The following is a 20,827-nucleotide window of genomic DNA, read 5'->3' on the forward strand; positions in this document are numbered from 1 at the left end:
ATCCTTTTATGAATAATACAAAAAAATCCAAACCTTAACTAGTGCTTGTCACAGTCAGGGGGTACTTCATGAACCAAGAGTGCACAGAAAGGTATTTTCGGTTCATTACTGGGTTTCTATAATTGACCTGACATTTTGTGAGAGCAATCATGTTTGTTCAGGAGAAACTCAGGCCCATGATGTAGTTGCAAAGTTCTCCTTACTGTCACCATGGGAAACAAATTCATCAGAAGTGTGCAGATGTGTGTGTACACACCTACATCCTTATGCGTACACAAGCATGTACACACATTGGCATTGGTCGACCTGATAAAATACATGCAGTGTTCTCTTTGTCCAAATCCAGCTGGTCGTCTAGGGACTGTATAGACAATTTGCCAGTGCCTGCAGCCCTACCCCATGTTTCCCTTTTTCTCTGCAGCTTGAGCCTCACCTTAAGGCCTAAGTGAGATGTGCGTTCTGTCCCAAATGATGGCTCATGGGGACAGAACATTTCTGAGTCTTCCTTTCTGACCCTCTAGTTATATGGCAGTGATTGCACTGAGGGAAAACCAGGAAATAACAGAGGAAACTGCTTAAGCAAGTTGTGTTTGAGAAGATTAGAAAAGGGAGTGCACAGGCGGATGAAGCTGAAGTCTCTAAGGAGGTAATCTTGTTCAAATAATAGCTTTTCTTGTAACCATATTTTGTCAAATTGGTTATTTCTGATGACGTATCCCCAATTTTCTGAAATATTTCAAAACTTACATGGTAGCTTTCTCTCTTCAATTTCCTTATTCCCATGTTCTTATTCTGGTCTATCGTCTGTTCATTTATTCAGTCCATTCTTTGTGTATTCATTCATTTATTCTTTCAAGTGACATTTACTGATAAGTAAAACTAATAAAATCACTGACTTCAAGGTCTATGAGCAAAACTGAACCAAACCAAAGCAAGAACTAAACTAGAATCCATTGTGGCGGGATTGACCACTAGGTGGTATGTGCATTCTTTGGCCTTACTGGAGATTTAGGCATTTGTTTTGGTTATGTGCCTTGTTAAATATTCAACATGTCAAAATGGTGTTAGTAACATGAACACAACCAAGAACATATGAAGAGAGTGATATAAGTTATATTTGGAGCTCAGAGAGGGGCCAGGAAGACTTTACATGTTGGATTGCTTCTGCCTTAGGCAGAAAAGAAGTTGCAGAGAGTTCTAGGAGGAGTGAAATACTTGAGTAGGGGCTGGGAGGCAGTAAAGCAAGTGGTATTTTCAAGTTTATGCATCTAGAAGATCAGTGTTCAATATTTAAAATGTTCAAAGTGTAAACTCTATCATGGAAAGATTTTTGAGGAAGTAGCTTGTAAAAAGTTGCATATTTCTATTTGTTGCTAGGGTTACCTAACCAGCAGGTTCTTGGCTAAGCAAAAAAGTACAGTCTGTAAATTAGATATTCTGGAATAAAAAACTGGGGGAAAGAGGAAAAGGTCTCATGCTCCCAAGAAGGCCAAGTGAAAAGTGATATCCTTCTGATAGGGGAAGAAGTTATCAGTCATTAGTACGGACTGCTACAGTAATGATAATAATAGTAATAATAATAATAGCCACCATTTGTGGATCACTTACTGCAAGCCAGGAACTGTGTTAAATCTTTCTCATGTGCAAGCTGCTTCTTTAACCTGCCTGGCAACCCAGGGTGAGTAGCTGTTAGTATAGCAGTTCCTTACCCAAGTTTCTCAGTCTCTTTCAGCCTCAGTTTCCTTTTGGGCAAAATGGAGATTATGGGACAGTGGGAACATTAAATGAGGCTGTGCTTGTTATGTGGCTAGCATGGTGTCAAGCAGGGAGTAACAGGTCAGTGAGAATTATAGTATTAGCTACTATTAGCATTTCTCCTTCCCTGTTAGTATTTTTCCTTCCCTGAGGAGGAAACAGAGAATCAGGAGGACCAAGCTGAATATAAGCAGTACCTGAGAGCATTCTTGGAAGATTATTCTCTTGTGAGCTGCTCTTAGAACTAAAAATTGATGATGAGAGAGACAGACTGTCACCAATGCATGACTATCACCTTGTCATTATTAAAGCACTTTCCACTAGTTTATATTATTTTATTCTGATAAGCTCTGTGAGGGCCAGGATTTGGGTCTTCTTTTGTCCCTTGCTACATCCTCATCTATATCAGTGGCTGGCACATTATCTTTGTTGACGACTGACCTTTCATTTTCCTCTTTCTTCACCTGGCAAACTGTTACTCGCCCATCAGTATCCATGGGGACATTGACGCTCCTCCATCACTCTCACCTCCAGTCCTCACTTCCCACACAACTCTTAGTTCATACAGTGGTCACAGTGCCTCCATGCTGTATTGTATCATATCTGCTCTGCTGTCTGTCTCTTGCTGCAGACTTCTCTAAGGCAGGCACCACTTTTCACCACCTTTCCATGCCCCTGGATCCTTGTTCAGGTTTGGCTTGATGTAGGCACTTTGAAGATATTTGAATGACTGACCACAAATATCTTCATTTGCATCTGAACAATTTTCTTGATATTTGAACTTCTTACCCAAACGCCCAAGTCCAAAGACCCTTGCCTTGAGCTTACAGGTTTTCAAAGAATGCTTTACCTGGGTATAGGGCAGCTCTTACATGCCTGGGAGGAAGCCTTGGAGCAAAAACAAAGCGATGGCTCTGGAAGAATTATGTCAACATTTAATTGCAAGAGAGAGTTGCTCTGCCCACAGGGCTTCCGGAACACCTTAGCTTTTGGTTTAAAGCTCAATTTTAGGTAACTGATCAGGTAGAAGCTAGTTTGACTACCGCAGCTTTCAAATGCAAGCTTTGGTAATAATGCCATAGCTTTTTCTTTTTCTTTTTTTTTTTTTCAGACGGAGTCTCCCTCTGTCGCCAGGCTGGAGCGCAGTGGTGCGATCTTGGTTCACTGCATCCTCTGCCTCCCGGATTCAAGCGATTATCCTGACTCAGCTTCTCGGGTAGCTGGGACTATAGACGTGCGCCACCACGCCCAGCTAGCCCAGCTAATTTTTGTGTTTTTAGTACAGACAGAGTTTCGCCACGTTAGACAGGATGGGCTCGATTTCTTGACCTCGTGATCTGCCCGCCTCGGCCTCCCAAAGTGCTGGGATTACAGGCATGAGCCACCTAACCTGGTCGCCACAGCTTCTTAAAATGTCACTATCAATCCATTTTGAGACTAGAAATCTCTCTGGCAAGTGTATGAATGCAAAGGTAATGGCTTTACCTTTCAGGTTAGTTGTAGATAATCTCATCTTTGTTGATGACCGGTGAGTGCCAAGCCCCCAGCATTGAGTATGTAGTCTCCAAGGGACATTTTCCTTGGACCAAGTGGGAAAAGACCTGGTCAAAATTGAGGAATGGGCAATACTCACCTGGTATTTTGAGCTATAATTCGATTCTTTGAGCTATAAGAAAAAAAGCGACACAGGCTATGTTGAAGTAACAGGAATTTGAGAAGTAAGGGTGATGAGAATCTCAGAAAACTTGCAACAGCTGGACATCCAAATGTCTTGGAAATGGGAAGTTGATTGAGGAACTGGAGGGAAAGTTAAGGTCCCAACTTTAGTGATTGGGTTTCTGTGTCACTACCTTGGCCCAGGAGACTGTTGATAACCCGCTTTGCTTTGTCTCCCCATTTCTTTTAGTGTCTCTTTGCAGCTGAGCAGTCTTCTGACTCCCACCAGTTCAAGTTTGTGAGGGAGAAGCTGATTGGGTGGAGCTGTGCATTAGACAGCCTATAGATGGGTGCTCTTAGGTCACATGTTCCCAGTGAGCCAATCAGCAGCCTCTAGAGGAGAGGTCACGTGGCACAGAGCATGGCCGCCTATGCTTAAGGAACTACAGAGGGCTTCTTCCTCGGGAGGGGTAGTAAATGTAGGCACTTTTTTCTAAATGGGCTATGGGTGTAACAGGCATTGGGCTGCTTCTATTTTATCAGAGGATGGGGCCATGATTAGCCCAATGAACATTTACTAATCATTGAAATTTAAGCATGGCAGCCTGGTGTGTAACCATAGTTTGAGTTAGCATACTTCAGTTTTCCCAGTTGATTTAGTCTCATGTAAATCTCTGAAGCCTCTGCCAGTCTTTTCTTAATTACACGTAACAGCTACATAATTCTGTTTCTGCTAGTCCTTTGGTCCACCTAAGTTCACCTAGTCAAGGTAGACGGTCTGCAGCCACTATCCGTCTTCTCTGTCTAAGGGCTTTCTCAGCACTGGGGGCTTATTAAGCAGCAAGCAAGTCAGTCCTGTAAATGTGGGGAAGCTGGCTCCGTGGGGTCTCTCCTAACTGTTGAGAGTCAGTGGATAAATGCCCCGGCTTCCTGTGAGACAATTCTGAGTCAGGTTCCACACAGCTCCTTAGAGTGTCCCCATTGGGAGTGAGCAGAAACCGGATTTTTAGTATAAATTTTATTTGTGTATCTGCCTTCTCTGCCTCATTTTTCACACTTCCTCACTTGTGCTTCCCAAATATATTATCTGCTCCAAAATCCTTGCCTCAGGCTTTGCTTTTGGGATTATTCAAACTAAGACAGTAAAATACTACACCCATTTTAGGGAAGATCAGGAGCTACCAGTGTAGGGACCAATGCATTATGGTCTTCCTCTAAATAAAGTCTATTTCTAATATACTGAATGTTTCTATAAGGCAAAAACTCATAGGGAATTGGTTAAATAGGGGAATATATATTAATATGTAGTAATATATATGTATATGTATAATATAACATGAATATAATACACATACATATGTATACACATATATAATATATATCTATAATATAACATAAAAATGACTTTGGTCCATATGCAGTATTCCATAGAAAATTGATATTTTGCCTTATCAAGAAGCAGCAATTAAAGGAGTGTATCCTAACGTAGCTGAATGCAGCACACCTCAGAAGAATAGAGAATGGTCTATACAACTCAAATAGGTTCTGCCTCTTGACTCACTTGCCAAATCCTCTCTCTTAGAAGTACTTATTGAGTAATTCTCCCCGATCCTCACGCACTGCGCCTCTGTTTCCATAATTCAGCAGACTCAACCTTTCATTATAACCCTTCTACCAAGCCCCAATCCACATTTTTTAAAGGGAAAGACTTACATTTACTGTAAGTTTTCATTTATTAAGAATTTATGTCTTCTCAAACCTGCCAGTTTTAAAAATTATGATTATAATTATTATTTGCAATAATTATGTGATTACAAAGTTGCAAAGATCTGGAGTATTCTACTCTAATCTTGTCTTTTCCAAAATCCTTATGATTTTATTGCACTATTTTCCTAAGCATAGAGTTTTTCTGCAACACAAATATTTTCCAGAACACCTATTTCAGGGCTGCTCCACACATAGACACATCTGTGCCAGTTTGACGTAAGCACCCGGCTCATTGAGGGTACTTACTGAGGGGGTAGAAGGAACATAGTACCACCCACGCAAAAATACAATTAGCCTGTTATCAAAATAACAGAGAGAGATGAATTCTTACCTTTTTGCTGGAAGGTGGGAAGAGGCATTGGGCTTAGGAAGTGGCCACATCATAGTCATTTGATATACTGTCATTTGCATCTAGTATAAAATTCACCAGCGTTTATCTTATGATTTTATGAGTAGAGACCAACTGAAAATTTTTGTACTTTTGTTAATATTATGCCATTACAACACCTCACTTTAGATGACTCATAGTTTGGACCCTGTTTACAAAAATATACCAGTTATATGGTATTTATTATCTTTACTGCATACTAGGAATCATCCAAGAGGGAAACAGAAGTTATTTCTGTATGACTCTCATAGCAACCTGTATTTGTCCCTTTTGTGTTGCTATAAAGGAATACCTGAGGCTGGGTAATATTTACAGAAATGAGGTTTATTTGGCTCACGGTTCTGCAGGCTGTACAAGAAGCATGGTGCCAGCATCTGTTTCTGGTGAGGGCCTCAGGCAGTTTACAATCATGGTGTAAGGTGAAGGGGAAGCAGGCATGTCGCATGGTGAGAGAGAGAGCAAGAGAGGAGGAAGTGCCAGGCCCTTTTCAACACTCAGATCTTGTAGTAACTAATAGAGGGAGAACTCCCGTATGATCGCAGGGTTGGCAGGAAGCCATTCAGGAGGGATCTACCCCCATAAGCCAAGTATCTCCCTCCAGCCTCCACCTCCAACACTGGGGATCACATTTTTTTTGTTGTTTTTTTGGAGTCTCATTCTGTCACCCAGGCTGGAGTGCAGAGGCACGATCTTAGCTCACTGCAACCTCTGCCTTCCAGGTTTAAGTGAATCTCCTGCCTCATCCTCCCAAATAGCTGGGAGTACAGGCATGTGCTACCACACCTGGCCAATTTTTGTATTTTTGAAGGGGTTTCACTATATTGGCCAGGCTGGTCTTGAACTCCTGACCTCAGGTGATCTGCCCTACTCGGCGTCCCAAAGTACTGGGATTACAGATGTGAGCCGCCACGCACGGCACATTTCAACACATGAGATTTGGAGGGGACAAATATCCAAATCATGTCACAATCAGTAGGATAAACACTACTTATTTTTCATTCCTCAGATGAGAACATTTAGTCACAGAGTGTGGGGCAGCCAGCCAACTTCTGATGTTCAGAGTCAGTGCTGTCTAAACTTAGCTTTCATGTTCTTTCCACCTCAGAAGGCTACTTCTCAATCAATTATTTGGGATCAGTTGGTTTCATCACGTGGCATTGCATCATGAATATGCTGAACAAGGCCAAGGGAAGGCAACAATTAACTGGGAGTTTGCAGGCTTGTGATTTAGATATGATTAAAAGTCACATAAAGTTCCAAAAAATATTTTTCACTTGTTTCATAGCTCAACAACTTGCATTTGTTTAAGTTAGTGTTTTTCCAAGTTGCCTTGTGATGAGGAGAATTTGACATATTTTTGAGGGGTAAAAATGAGAATGATTCAAAGCTGTGAAATTTGAGGTGATGTCTAAAAGGTTTTTTTCTCATGACATATGAATTTTTATACACACAGACACATTCACACACATCCTAGTAGGAAAAATATCAAAATATAATAACTTTAGATAATAAGAAAAATGGTTTCTGTTTACACTGAGTTTTCACAGGTGAGTTATGCATTAAAGGCACAAAAGCTAAAAGACAAAGAGAAATGGCAATTTAAGCACTTGAAAGCCTTGCTGAATTTTTTACAGAGTGTGTCAAGTGGAGCTGGAAAGTGAAACCACAAATCAGAGGCTAGAAAGGAAGCAGCTAGGCAGGAGAGAGTACCTTGGACTGCTGGCTGCAGTCCCCTTCTTTTCCCCCAAGTGACCTGCACATTGGACTTCACTCCGCTACTGTCTCTTCCCAAAGATGAAATGAAGAGGTTGAATGTAGTGATGACTACGATTCTCTTTCTGCTCCCATGGTGATCTGTTGCTCAGGATTTTTAAGCGTTCTGTGCCATTAGAATTGATTACTTCTAAATTGTTATCTACTATTCATAAAAAGAAAATTATTCAAGCTTGTACTTCTTGGCACAAAATATACCTGTGATTTTCTAAAATATTACCTCTTAATGCACAAAGTTCTCAAGTGCTGAAGCTAACGGGAGCTACCACAGAGTATTAATAGAAAATATAAGTGAGAGGATGTTATTTAATAAACCCCTAAGTCAGTAATTCTAATGATTCAAAATGACTTTAACTTTCTACTAATTAGAAGCCAGACTCTCAGCTTTGCTTCTTGATTTGCAGTTCTCCCCATCTTGGTGTTCTTGGTGATGGTCATGTTGCTGGCTGGGTCACTGCTTCCATGTCTGTTCATTAAAATCCCCTGGCCAAACAGTGGGCATGCTGGACTTCCTGGAGGGGTTCCCTGGAATGCCTTGAGCAAAACTTGGGTGCCAAAAGCAAAGACTTGCTGTGTTGGAGAAAGAGAAAGAGAAGAGTTCTGCTCTCCTTGCATCTGTTTAGAAATGTCTTTCTAATCAACAGATTCTCATGCTTGGGGATGCCAGGGGTGGTTTGGGTGGGCACTGTCTTCATTAATAGCCATTATTGTGGAGTGATTAAAGTGGATTAATGATGTTTTTTAGGAAAGATAATTATCTCCTATGCTCTCCGGGAGGTACATGAACTGCTCTAAGATTGCAAGTACAAAACAGGACTTTCCTGGTGCTACTGTGTGAAAAAATAACCAGCAGTACCTTGACATTTATAGATTTTATATAAGCACATGAATATGGGGCTCTGGCTGCACCAGCCCCAGAACACACCAGGCGTCCATGTACCCCAGGGCCTTTGTATGTGCTGCTCTTGCTGCTTGACATGCCCACACAGTATCTGTAAGCCTTGCTCTTTCTTTCAATCAGAATCTTTACTTAAACATCCTCTTTTTGCACAGGTCACCCTACATAAATCAGCATCCCTCCTGTCTCCTGTCACTCTCTGTCCCTTTATCCTGCTTTGCTTTTTCTTCACAGCACTTACTTCCTGACACAGTAAACCATTTAAAAGTTGCTTATTTTCCACCTCCTCCTCTGGAATACACGCTCTGTGAATACAGGCTCTCTGCTTGTCTTGGTCCGTGTTTAATCCCTAATCCTGGGAGCACACCTGTGACATAGTGAACACTCAACAAATGTTTGCTGAATGAAAGAAAAAAATGAAAAGGTTCACATGGAGATGAGAGCCGCTGGCCAACATTTTCAGTCAAAACATATTATTTACTTAAAAATGCAATGTCTGCACATATTTGACAGTGGTAATTTATTGAAAACAACAACAGTGAATACATGAGTTGATATCTGTCTTTTCAATAGCTATATAATGAGCCTCTGGACTTTATTTTTATTTTTATTACTCACATATTTTTTGAAACAGTCTCACTCTTATCACCCAGGCTGGAGTGCAGTGATGCGATCACAGCTCACTGCAGCCTCCGCTGCCCAGGCTCAGGTGATATTCCCACCTCAGCCTCCCCAGTAGCTGGGACTATAGGTGCACACAACCACACCCAGGTAAATTTTTGTAGATAGGGTTTTGCCGTGTAGTCCAAGCTCGTCTTGAACTTCTGGGCTCAAGCAATCCATCTTCCTTGGCCTCCCAAAATGCTGGGATTACAGGTGTGAGCCACTGTGCCTTGCCACCCCTGGATTTGAAAAGGAAAGGGGTAGAGTGACCAGGACTGGTTGCATTTCGCATTCCAAACTCTGCTTGTTTTAGGATGTGCTAATGCATCAACCTTTTATTACTGCCCAGACCATAGACCTGGCTTGTTCCTTTTCACATGTTATTCTCACTAGAAGCTACAAAGTAGGTGTTATTTGTATTATTATTGCTGCTGTTGTTGTTAGAATACGTATTCCTCATTTACAGACAAGTACACAGGCTAAGCAGGACTGCAACTTTTGAATTGTCATGCAGCTCAGAACTGGGGGATCTAGAAACTGAATTCAGCAGCTGATTATTTGGTTCCCAAGACCATGGTCTTGCCACTTACGTACTAGAAAGGATTCTCTTTCGTCTATTTAGGTTCTTCTCCTTCTCTACCCTCTGAGCAGGATTCTTTCAGCTCTTAGTGAAATAAAACTAGAAATGGAAAGGGAAGTCTCAAATCTCTGTTCAGAAGAGGGAAGAGGTTTAACCTAAGAGTGGGAGGGAAGCAGATAGATGTGATAGCAGAGAAGGCACTTTGAGATCTAATACATAGCCTTAGTGGGATTAAAAAATATGAGGTATAATTTGTGTTCATTTATTCTACAGATGTAGTTTGAGAACATAGTGAAGGCATGATGCCTGGCCCATAGTAGGTGCTCAATAAACGTGTGTTGAATAATACATGAAGGACATGAATAAATGTGTGTTGAGTAATGAATGAAAGACACAAATTGGAGAGGTAATTTTGTTTGCTGCTTTGTGTCCTTTTATCTTGTGATGTGGAACCACATTCACAGAGTCCCTTCATCTTCATTCATTTCATTCATTCTTTTTTTTTTTTTTTTTTGAGATGGAGTTTCACTCTTCTCACCCAGGCTGGAGCGCAATGTTGTTATCTTGGCTCACTGAAACCCCTGCCTCCCAGGTTCAAGCGATTCTCCTGCCTCAGCCTCCTGAGCAGCTGGAACTACAGACGTGTGCCACCATGCCTGGCTAATTTCTTGTATTTTTAGTAGAAACAGGGTCTCACCGTGTTGGCCAGGCTGGTCTCAAACTCCTCACCTCAGATGATCTGCCTACCTTGGCCTTCCAAAGTGCACTGCCTTCATTCATTCTTAAATCATTCATTTCTTTGTGGAAGCCACTTACCTCCATGTAGTTTATGGATGTGTCAGAACAAACTGAATATTGTTTATTCTTTTAATTTTTAAAGAGATGAGTATTTGAGTTCTTTGATTCACAGTGAATTTCAGAATTCTGTCAGCTAAATACCTCTTGAAGCTCTGATTACCAAGACTATAAGCCCTTCTACAGCATTAAGGGTTTCCTTGTAAAGATACTGCTATTATGCATCTGGTACAAAGCCCCCTCATCTTTAGCTCAATTCAAGAAGTTTCCATTGAGTGCCCAGCTCTAAAAGTCTTAAATGGAATTTGATTCCCTACTCCTTGTATTTTAACTGTCAAAATCATAGACTGCGTTGTTTCTGACTGAAAACTCACTTGACAACTCCCCACCGACCACCCTGTGAGCCTTCCCAGGGCTGGCCTTGATGATGCTGCTATGAACGGGGAATCTACATTGTGAATGGATATTTATGATGAGAAAATCATGTGGCATAAAAGAGAATAATTGCCTTCATAAGTGTATAATTGTTTATACTATGAGCTTCTCAACGGAAAAGCATTCTAAGGGAGGCATAATTGCTAATTTTTGGTGTTAAACATACCTCTGAAGAGTATTTCACTGTCTCTCTGAGTGCCATGTCTTCCTGTGGCCTGGGGAAGAGAGTGGGAAGGAAATAAAATTTCATTTAGCATCTACACATGACCAGGCCCTGTGAGTTCTTGGACATTGGTTTCTTCTTGTAATGACTTGAGAATTACATGGAATTATCCCCATTACATGAGAAGACAGATTCTCACAGGAGTTAAATCGCTTCTCATAAAATCATCTCTCATAGTTATGGGAGTTCAGAATGCACGTTTGTGCTACCCCAAAGTCCAAGCTTAATAGAGAAATCTACAGCAACTTTGTATATTCTGGAGAGGTTTCTTATTACTAAGCTGGAGAATGAAGGTGCCCCAAGAGCTGGCTGCCCCCAAAATATTTTCCTCACCACCTCACTTCTGTTTCCAGAAGCCCAACATAAAAATCACTCTTCTGAAATAAGGCTGGAGTCTTCTTTAGGCTTCTGCTAAAAAGTCTTATGCGACGTGAGATGTCTAGCGTAACTTCTTTTTTAAGTCAAGGAAAATGTGTAAAATGTAGGTCAAGATGCACTGAGAATAATGTGCAAAACCCGTAAATCCAAAGCTGATATATTTAACACCAGGTCCAAACTGTTTCTGAAGGATTGAAACTCTGGCCTGAACACTGAAGAAAATGGAGGAGTGATCTGAGGCTGGGGAATATTCTACCTTGCCAAGGATAACTGTAGAGTATTGTGACAAAGTGCAAAGATGCCACATGGATTCTGGATCAGTTGGACCTGGGTTTGAATCCCGATTTTGGCAGTATACCTTTCTGCCTGGTTAGCTCGGAACAAAGCAGTTAATCTATAGAGCTTTATTATCTCTCTCCTGAGGCTCTTGTGAGGACTAAATGAGACAATGCCTAATGCTTCATACAGAGATAGTGGCCACTTTATCATAATAATAGTAACCCTCATTGTTTATGTCTTTACCATATATCATTATCCAATATATTCCTGTATATCATTATCCAAATAAATATATCTGATTAAATTCCCCCCAAATTGCCTTCTTCTGAGCATTCCTCAGTGCAAAATATGAGATGTCCCTTGACTATATACTATAAAATATACTATAAAATATAATATTGACCTTATATTGAAAATGTATTTGTACCCAACATACAATATTTTTAGAAATAATATTTTATTATAAAATTTTTTACACGTACAGAAAAGTTTAATTTTGCAGTGAGCACCCATGTACCCACCACCTAGATTCTACCGTTACCATTTAATCCACTCATTTTACCACCTATCTTTCCTTCTGTGCGTCTGCCATCCATCCACTAATCTACCTCATGTTTTCAATTGGACACATTTCAAAATAAATTGTAGATATGCTTTCCCTCTAAATACTTCAGCATGCATATTATTCAGTAGAGTTCAATATTTGCTTACATATTGTTTCTCTTTTGATGTAAAATTTACACACAGTGAAATGCATAAATCTTAAGCGTGTATTCTGAGTTTTAACAAATACATACATCAATGTAACCCAACGCATTGCCAAAATGCAGAATTACTCCAGAAAGTTCCCTCAAGCCTCTTCCCAGTCAATTCTGACTCCTACCACAGCAAACCTTGCTCTGATTGTTTTCTATCTTGGATTAGTTTTACCTGCTCTGGAACTTGATATAAATAGAATCATGCAGCACATACTCTTTTAGGTAAGGCTTCCTCCACTCAACATGTTGTTTTTAGGATCCTTGCATGTTGTTGCACCAGTGTGCTTCTGAATCGGGAAAAACAAATATTTCTGTGTTTATAGAAGCGTAACTCACCTTGATGCCAGATTCAAATTCCCTGTGCCAAACACATTGTGTGCTCCTGGTCCCTGCCCCCTTTAACTTGCCCAGCATAGTGCCTTTGCTCATGTTCTTTCTTTCTACCACTCCCTGGTCTCTGTCTGTTCATATTCTGCCCTTCCTCTGGGAATCAGTTGCAATCCCAAACTTTTCCAAAGTCTGCACTGACTCCCTTGGGTTTCTGCCTGAGCTCTCTCTCCTTTGGACACTGGATTGCCATCCCATTAACTGTTGATGTTGTCATCAGTGATGAGCTCCTGGTCATAAACTAAGGAGAGTTAGGTGGGAGGACTGGTACTGAGGGTCCATGTGCTCGCTTAGCTTTCCAGGGAGGGGCTAGACCACAGGTACTCTTCACCCTACGAGCCAAAAGGAGTGGATTTAGAGTGACCATTGGAAGGCCTCGAAGAGAAACGAAGAGTGAGGAGTGATGGGGAAAGAGCCAAGGGGATCATCCCTGAGTCATGGGTGTGCCTTGGGTTGAGGCTAAAGATTCAAGAGGGAGGAAGTGAAGAAGGGAAGGAAACTGTCAGGAGTGATTGCTCTCATGTGGAAGAAGCCTAAACATGAAGTCATGAGAGACGCACCTTGTGGCTGGTGGGAATGCTACACAATCATGCAACATATGCCTAATTTTCTCAACTAAATTGCAAGTTCATGTCTTACTATTGACAGGAGTAAAGTTTCATAAGGTGTTTGTTTATTTTGTTCCCTGCAGTGGCCTGATTGTGCAAGGTGCTGATAGATACTTGCTAGTTGATAATGATGCCTCTCACCTGGCCAATCATTTTAGCAATTAGTTTCATTGATATTGTGGGACTGGGCTTACTGCAGTATTTTACTGAATTGACCATTTCAGCCACTACAGCTTTTGCAGAATTTGTGTCTGTCAACGTGGCCTTCCCAAGGAAATGGAGGTTAGGCAATAAGGACTGTGTTCATTTTATTGCCATGTTACTACCACAGCATGGTAGCTTCCAGCTATTAATCCTCATGGTATAAGGTGCTTTTTATATCTTCAAAAATATGGTATAGTCTTGATCTCTGTTCTTGCTGCTCTGGAATTAAAACAGAAATCTTTATCCCTATCTCAAAATCTTTGGTGCAGGTTAGGAGAGCTGGGCTTCAGGATCATCCAGCCTAGTGCTTAGGTCTGTTTACAGCTCGGCAACATTTCCAATGGTTGAAGGATATTGTTCAGCAGCCACCGAACATCAGGCTCTGATCTCTTATTGTTTCTTAGCTGTCTAACCCAGCAGACCATCCTCAGTTAAGACTTACTCTGATTTAGCCTAGCAAAGAAGATCAGAAGCAATTCTGTGTCCGCAGGCTCCCTTTCACACTTTTAATATTTTGTATTTTGCAAACATTTTGAGTTAGTTAGCAGGTCTCTTGCTTTCTCATGAAGGCTGGGCACAAATGTTCAAGAATAATCATTGTAATGGCATCTCTCTGATTAAAAAGACAGCTAGCAAGATTGAGATAAAACATCAAATTCTGAAACATCATTAGCAGGATTCTATTTTGGTTAGGTATAATCTTCTGTGAGGTCATCATGTTGTCTTCGATAAGTCTAACCATTTTATGTCATTTAGATCGAAACAGACCCATCATGTCACAGGCAAATGGCTTTATCATATTTAATTAACCCAACACCTTGTAATAATCTCCCTGGTAATTATCCCTCACTAGTGCTTGAAAGCATTCTGCAACAAATAAATCATCAAAGTTGCAGGTATACTTAAACTCTTATTTGATGCCATGGCAGAAGAATATTGACAAGTCACAGTGCAATCCTAATTATACTACGAAAATGTAAATGGCTTCATCAAAAAAAGAAAGAGCCAGATGGCAGGTTTTATATACTGTAACCTCCTGTGTTAGAAAATAGGGTATTAAAAAGGCTTCATGGCCTCAGCATCAGGGAAGAAGAAGAAATAAAGGCTGATACCTGTCTCTTTATGGAGGCCAAGTTGAACCTCTAATTCTGGAGAATGGTAACATTGAAGAGGACATTAGTGGCTATTGACATTTATGTCTCCTGTTGCCACCCTACATATAAGTGAATGAATATTACCCAGGATGAATGCTACTTTTCTCATGATAGGAATTGATGGAGGAGGAGAGGAGCAATTCCATGATGCCCTAGATTTTCCTTTATGTTTGCAAATGACAAATTATTCACAGAAAGACACGTACCCACCAGGTGGTGAATCAATGTGTTTCCATTGACCTGGCTTTTCTAATGCATCAGCAAGAACATATTTACCTGATGCATTGCAATTAAAAAGCAAAATTCAATTGGAAACAATAGACTTAAACCTATGAAATGTGACAGCGTAAGTCAGAGAGGAAATTTGATTTCAAGGATGAGATTCACGCGCCCATGAATGCATGGTGCACACGGCACAGACAAAGATAAATGAATTGGATTTTCAATAAGCATAGAGTTCTAGATTTCCCTGTTCTTGAATTGTGTACTGTACCACCCAGCTGCTGTCTCCATCTAATTTTGCCAGAGCTGGATGTCAGCTGAAGCACAACTGTCTATGGCTTGGGAAGTTCTCCTTTGAGTCAGATTATTTAGTTAGCTCATGCTGGTAACTGCCACAGAACATGGCTGTGATTTGGTCTTATTAGAAAACAAATTTGGAAAGTATTAGAGAATAGTGTTCGAATAGGAATGTTCTGCCTTGCTTTCCTTGTTATTTCATCTGTGTGTGTGTGTGTGTGTGTGTGTGTTTGTGCACATTGCACTGTTGTTACCCAACCAATCAATCAAAAATTCTGTTTATTATAAAAGTAATTCTCCTTAATTAGAGAAAATTTGGGACATAAAAAAGGAAAAGGAAGAAAATTGCTCAAAGTTTGCCGTCCAATTATAATCGTTCTTAACAGTTTGGTTATATAGTCTTTTTCCTTTATGCACACATTTTCAAGTGGTTGGTTTATTTTTTTATAGTTTGACTCATCAAAAATCATATATTCACTATCCTGCTTAAAAAATCATCATAAGTTTAATCTATATAGTTACATATTCAATCATTATGCTTTGAGTTATATTGACATTCCATAGACAGATGTCATTTCATGATTTTTAAGCAGTCAATTTTCAATTACTGCATAATATTCTTCCGCTTAAAGATACATATTTTAGTTCAGTATTATTGTGGCACATTTATTTTCTATATTTCCTTTTTTTTTCTTTTTTATTTTTTTCTGGAGACAGAGTCTCAGTCTGTTGCCCAAGCTGGAGTGCAGTGGCGTGATCTCGGCTCACTGCAATCTTCGCCTCCCAAGTTCAAGCAATTCGCCTGCCTCAGTCTCCCAAGGAGCGGGGACTGAAAGCGCACGCTGCCATGCCTGGCTAATGTTTTGTATTTTAGTAGAGACGGGATTTCACCACGTTGCCCAGGCTGGTCTTGAACTACTGAGCTCTGAGCTCAGGCAATCCGCCTGCTTCGGCTTCCCAAAGTGCTAGGATTACAGCCGTGAACCACCACGTCTGGCCCAGTAGTTCCAATTTTTTATGTGTATATTTTTTAAAAACTAAGTTGTGACTTTAGCATAAATTAAAATTTGTTTGAGTATACTTCATAAACCCTTTTATATTGTTTTATAATTTTTTACAAACATAATTTTTAACATTGCATAAGTTGTTTATCACAAGTCAACCCCAGAATATTTAGCTCTTCCTTTGTGTTCACTGAAATCAAGGTGCCTTCCAGTTTTTTACAATGATAAATAGTAGTTTGATTTATCAATTAATTAAAATGTATTATATGTCAATTATATACAAAGCACTGGGCTAAACTGGTTATCTGTGTACATAAACTTTCTAAGTTTGGGATTCTCTGCTTAGAAAGGATGTATTAAATTGGTACCATTGGGCCCAATATGACTGGTGTTTGCAAGGGTCTAAGTAGAGGCTGCTTGATAGCATTTGTAAGGGGCTATTAATCTATTCTGCCATCAGCATTACAGCTCACTTCACCACACCTGTGCACTCAACGACTCTTCCTCCCTGAAAGTGGAGACAGTGGGGCAAAGCACATGGAGAAACGGAGGCTCAGAGAGTTTCAGTAACTTTCCCCAGTCCACCAGCTTGTATCAGAATCACAATTTCAGGTCAGGTCTGTCCAGCTTTAGAATGCAAACTCTTAAGTGCTGCCTTAAGTTTGGTTCCCCAGAAGAAGGTCCTGGCATGAAAATTTGTGTGAAAGTGATGTATCAGAAAGGTTGCTAGGAAAAACATATAGGAAAGTGCAAACTTAGTTTGGCAAGAGGGAGACTCAGCAAGGGTGTCATCTCAAGCAAAGTCCCATTGAGATAACTTTGGCCTCATCTTCCAGGGATACTGGGAATGATGTGATTTGCACTTCAGTGCTGGCTCCTTTGGGGCAAGGCAACTTGAGTATTTATACCTCTTGACCCACAAGTCCTTGGTTAAAGGCTGCTGGGATAGTGGGCAGGCAGGGGCACAAGTTGCCAGATGCTTCTGTACTTCATGCATACAGACAAAGCAGATCCATTAGCCTAGTTGCAGCCTTTTGGAAAAAGACACAGATGCCCTTGACGTGCTGGTGTTGGTTAGCAATGGCTTGGAAGAGCTGGATGTTAAATTGTTAGGAATTTTGCAATCTGGTTGACCCCACTGACAGCTTGAAATCAGCCATGGTGAGTGTATCTACACCATGGAAATTGGCCAACATTACAAATTAGGGCTCCCTTCCCTCCACCCAGACATGTTTAGTAAATATTTACTGGCATACTACTGCAGCTGCTGGCCTTTGGGAATGGAAGCACACGGGGGGTCCGTGTGCCGTAAAATGGCAAAGAAAACCTAGGGGATGTGTTTGGGGCAGGGACAGCATCTGCTGCAGCACTCATGTATACCAGCTGCAGTGTAGTAGGAAACCTGCCCCAGCCCACACAGGCTAGGCAGAGGTGTGTGAGAAAAAGGAAACTGGTGAGAGACAGGGGAAGCTGCAGGATTTCAGAGCAAGGTCTCTCAACCTGAGGTGGCCTGGGTATGAGACATGCTAGGCAGAAAAAAAACTAGGAATAACTGAGATTAAAATAGCTAACTAAGCTACTGAATACTTGCACTGCCAGGCACTGAGCTAGATGCTTTACTTTGGCTAATCTTCATAGGAGCCCTAGGAGGAAGATTTCATCATCATCGTCCTCAGTCTAATTATCATTATCATCTTTGTCATCCTTCTTTTACAGATGATAAAATTGAGATTTAGAGAAGTAAAGTAATATGTCTAACATCATAGTGGGAGGGCTGAGCTCTGAATCCATTCAGTCTGACTCCAAATGGAAAGATTGAATAACTTCGACAGAATAGGTCCCACTTGCTATGAACTGAGTACACATGGTTGTGGGGGCATAGGTTGCTTCAGTGGCCATCAGGATGACCTGGGAGTAACCTAATTTTACGTGATTATAGGCTTAACCATCTGGTTATCAGGAAAAAAATAAACACGTAGAGAGGGCACAGGAGCCCAGAATCAGTAGCTGGGCCTCGTGGTGTGGAAAGGATAGAACTCAAATCTCATCGAGGGATGGAGGTCTGGATACACTCCTTTCATCTCTCAGAATCAGCTCCAGGCTGGCCCAAAACAAAGGATACAGAGGCTGAGAAAGGCAGAACAAACCTGGGACATGGGGCTGAGCCAGCAGAATCATTAGCAGTCAGGCTGTGTGCATTCTTTTGTGGTAAGAGAGATAAACGTTCCTCTTGTTCTTTGTGGTTTCCTTTGCCATAAGAGCCACTGCTTTGTGAAAGTTCTTCCTTCCTTTCTCTGGCTTGCCCATCCGTGGATTGATGTAGTGGCCAGCAGCAAGGACATATGAAGGGTCTGGAAGTGGAAGGCTACCACCCCTGCCCTGCTCCCACTTCTGGGCCCCCAGGGATCCCCTGACATAAACAGTCCTGAAGGAGGAAATAATAGGTGGACTTGTCCCTGTGAGATAGTGGAGGTAGGTCTGGAAGTTTCCTTTGAACATTAGGTAGGTCTCAGCTTTGTATTTCAGGTGCTTTTGTCTTGTGTTTTATGCTGTAACAGTACAGTCTAGAGCTACCTTTCAAGTGTCACCAATCTCCAATTCATTTTATATTTTCCTCTAGGTATGTACATTCGTATGTATGTGTGTTCAGTTACCGTTATGAAGTAACTGACCTGAAGCAAACTGAAAATAAATCTTCCCTTATGTTCCCAACATTGCATTTTTTTTCTTTTTCTTAATTTATCTGTGAAGTGAATATTGTTTTTCTTCTTCTTTTTTTTTCTTTTTTTTTTTTTGGAGATGGATTTTCACACTGTCACCCAGGCTAGAGTGCAATTGTGTGATCTCAGCTCACTGCAACCTCCACCTCACAGGTTCAGGCAATTCTCCTGCCTCAGCCTCCCGGGTAGCTGGGATCACAGGCACCCCCCACCACCCTCGGCTGATTTTTTTTGTATTTTTAGTAGAGACGGGGTTTCACTATGTTGGCCAGGCTGGTCTCAATCTCCTGACCTCGTGATCCACCTGCCTTGGCCTCACAAAGTGGTGGGACTACAGGAGGAAGACACCGTGCCCAGCCAATGTTGTTCTTCTTTACTAATTACTCATCATTGGAGTTCTCTTTAAAAAAGAAAAAAATGTGCTTCCCTAATTAGTTGCCAACAGAGAAGCTGCATCACAGTGGTTAAGAATATAGGCTCTTTTCCCTTGACTGAAGCAGTGATTTAAAAAAAAAAAAAAAAAAAAAGAATACAGGCTCTGGTGTCATACTGCCTGGGTTGGAGAACCAGCTCTTCGATTTACATCTATATGACTTCAGTTCATTATTTTTTTGTTGTTTCTACATGGCTTGGTTTCCCCATTTGTAAATTGTGGATGCTTACAGTAGCTATCTCACAGGTCATTGTGAGAAATAAGTGGGTCTGCATGTATGAAGCCCAGAGAAATATACATGACACAGAGGAAGCACTACCTAGTGTCAGGGTCTACCACTCTGTATTCTTTAGGAGGTTTCAATCTTGACCTTCAGAAAAAGAATTCTTTCATTCAACAAGCATTTGTTGAACATTTTCTTTGTGCTCATTTCTGTGCTATGTCCTTTCATATAGATTTTATCTGACATAACTTAATTCTTACCATCACCCTGTGTTAAAGTTATGGTGCTCATTTTCTAGGATTTAAATTCTGGAAATTCTGTGTGCTCACTGTATCCACCAGGATAGGTGAGGCTCTGCTGCATTCATCAACAGTCACAGATCTCAGAGCCTGTGAGCGGGTTTAGTTCTCCTTCATGAGAAGCCCCCTGGTCAGGGTGCGTTCCTGCACCTGGTGGGGCAGCATGCTGGGCTATCTCCTCCTATGGCTCCTCTGTTACCAAACAAGCTGTTCCTATAGCTGCAGCTGAGGAATAAAAATGCTGGAGAATCTTGGTGGTTAAATGCTTTGACTTGGAAATAAAATGTATCAGTTCTACCCGCAGCCCAGGAGCAAGATCGGGTTGCAGGACTCTACCTAATGGCCCTAGAGACTGGAATCCTCCCACATGCTGGAAGGAGAGTAGAATAGGGTACGGTGAACAGATGTCTCTACCACTGACTTGGGACTGTGAGCACCTGTCTATACCTCGGCTGTCTTATCTGGGAAATGAGGATGACAGTTGTACCTACTGTATATAGTTGTGATAGAGTGAATAGGTAAATGTATGTAAAGCTCTTAGCACAGTATACGGCACTCAGGAAATAGTCGAAACGGGGTCACTGTAATCATAATATGCAAGAAAGTCAGCGGAGCCTCCTAATACAGTAAAGTAACCATTGTTTTGAATAGTCATGTGTGGATATCAAGTCCGGTTTTATTACTTACCAGCTGTGTGTATGAGCTTGGGGAAGTTATTTACCTTCTCTGACTTTTACTTTTCTCATACCTGAAATGGTGCGGGATCACACTCACCCCATATGCTGTATCAAGGGTTAAATCACTAACATTTATTGACACCTTGGAAAGATGAGCTAAGCGTTTAAAACCTGTTGGCTCATTTATCTCTATGTCAATGCTATGGGAAAGGTGCTCTGTTATTCCCCATTTTATAGCGGAGGAAACTAAG

The 20,827-nt window shown here is 41.1% G+C and overlaps 1 protein-coding gene and 1 long non-coding RNA gene across 4 annotated transcripts in view; both read left to right on the forward strand.

Annotated features, from left to right (window-relative positions):
• CDH13 (cadherin 13) overlaps positions 1–20,827 on the forward strand; it is a 1,172,242-nt gene that overhangs the window by 130,303 nt on the left and 1,021,112 nt on the right. The gene's annotated exons all lie outside the window — the stretch shown is intronic.
• LOC105739435 overlaps positions 18,526–20,827 on the forward strand; it is a 56,106-nt gene continuing 53,804 nt past the window's right edge. The window contains exon 1 of the long non-coding RNA XR_001115350.1: positions 18,526–18,696. This is a non-coding gene — a long non-coding RNA (uncharacterized LOC105739435). The remainder of the gene's footprint in view (positions 18,697–20,827) is intronic.

This window comes from Nomascus leucogenys, chromosome 2 (genome assembly GCF_006542625.1).
Source record: "Nomascus leucogenys isolate Asia chromosome 2, Asia_NLE_v1, whole genome shotgun sequence".
In the NCBI taxonomy this organism is placed as follows: Eukaryota; Metazoa; Chordata; class Mammalia; order Primates; family Hylobatidae; genus Nomascus; species Nomascus leucogenys.